Genomic DNA, 1,575 nt, shown 5'->3' with positions numbered 1-1,575 from the left:
TGGTATACCCCCGCGGCGGGGTTCGGCGGCCTAGCGCCTGCCGAAGCGCCTCCACGATATCCCAACCAGGCCACGGCGGTATTGGAATTTGGAACTTGAAACGCAGAAGGTCGCCGTTGCACTCTGAGAACGCGAGTCCGCATTTAATTGGTTTGGCAACGCGAATGTCGGTCTCAGTGTTGAGCGAGGGTCGTAATTTTGACTGGAAACCGAAGTGAAGTGCGTTCAACCGAGCTCTGGGTCCCGTTTTGATGTAAAACGGCGCATCATTGGAGGGCCGCGTTCAGCTCTAGGTTCGCGAAGCCTCGATGTTTGTGGCTAATCAAACACACACGTTCAGGGTCGCGTTTAACGCGCCTCCCATCGGAAACCGAAGTTCCCGCCGTTGGTTGGAGAATCGACTTTCTCCGAAGTTCTGTGCTCAGTCCCGCTGAGACCTTGTTCTCGGGCCGAGCAGCCCGTTCTTGTCTTCGCCTGTCTTTAAGGCTTTTGCAGAAGGCATCAATCGCCGTTATCGGAGCGTCAGTCTCTCTCTAAGCCGTGTTATCGGGCTGACAGCATCTGTTGAACAGCGGATGTGGCATTCAACAATCGCTGTGCGAGTTCAGCAAGCGGCTCCAGCGGCTCCTGAGCGGAGGGGCTTTCGATCGAGTTTTGGCGCAAAGGAGAGGACTTTCTTTGGCGTTCCACGTTAACAGTTGGAAGTTTAGTTCTCCTGGAAACTTTGTGATCTTGGGCACATAGGCCTTGGGCGCTAAGGGATCAGAAAGCGAGATCAGCATCTCTCAAAACTTGCGCTTGAATCAACACTAGTACCCCGAGACGTTTTCGACAGATTGTCACCGTGAAGATGGAACATCGGACTTGGCAATACCGATTCTTTACGTCCACAGAAGCTATCCAGGGCAGAGATCCGCATCGTTTCGTTTGTAGGGAAAATTGCAAGAAGAGAATAAGAAAATCGTGCACTTTGATTCCTTAACTGATTGCCGATTACAACTTTGAATAAAAGAGAGGAGACATGAATTTGGTTCTCCTCTTTGTCTAAACTGGGCCCTTCTTGCACGCGCTGGCGACTCGCGAGTGCCCTCCCTCCGAATTCGCACATACGCGTCGAGTGTTCGCCTCCGTTGACCCGATCAAGCCACAGTCTTGATTCACTTGGAAGATGATCTTCCTCCTCCGATTTGACCGATTGGTGGCAGAATTGCGATAGACCAAGACTTTGAGAACTCAGAACGAGTTTTGAAGGGAAACTTCCTGTTAAAGAGTCTCTGAATTTGAAAGACGAACGATTCGGTTCAATCAGCCAAAGGCTGAGAGCAAAGCCTCTGGTGGTCGACCTACTATAGCTTGAGAAAATCCACACCCGAACCAAAAGAGCTCTGGAATGAAATTGATAATCAGTTATTCTATAGAAGAACTTAACGGGTGGTGAAACCGCCCGCTTAAATCCTCTAAGGTGGTGTAATCGTCCCTCGCTCAAATCGTGTGAAACGGTCTTTTAGAACCGTTCAACTCATGTTGAATGACGTCAACTGCAACCGGGTGGAGGTTTCAGCCGCACACTAACCT

The sequence above is a fragment of the Asparagus officinalis genome, chromosome 5 (assembly GCF_001876935.1).
Source record: "Asparagus officinalis chromosome 5, Aspof.V1, whole genome shotgun sequence".
In the NCBI taxonomy this organism is placed as follows: Eukaryota; Viridiplantae; Streptophyta; class Magnoliopsida; order Asparagales; family Asparagaceae; genus Asparagus; species Asparagus officinalis.
Note: the sequence above shows the minus strand (reverse complement) of the source record.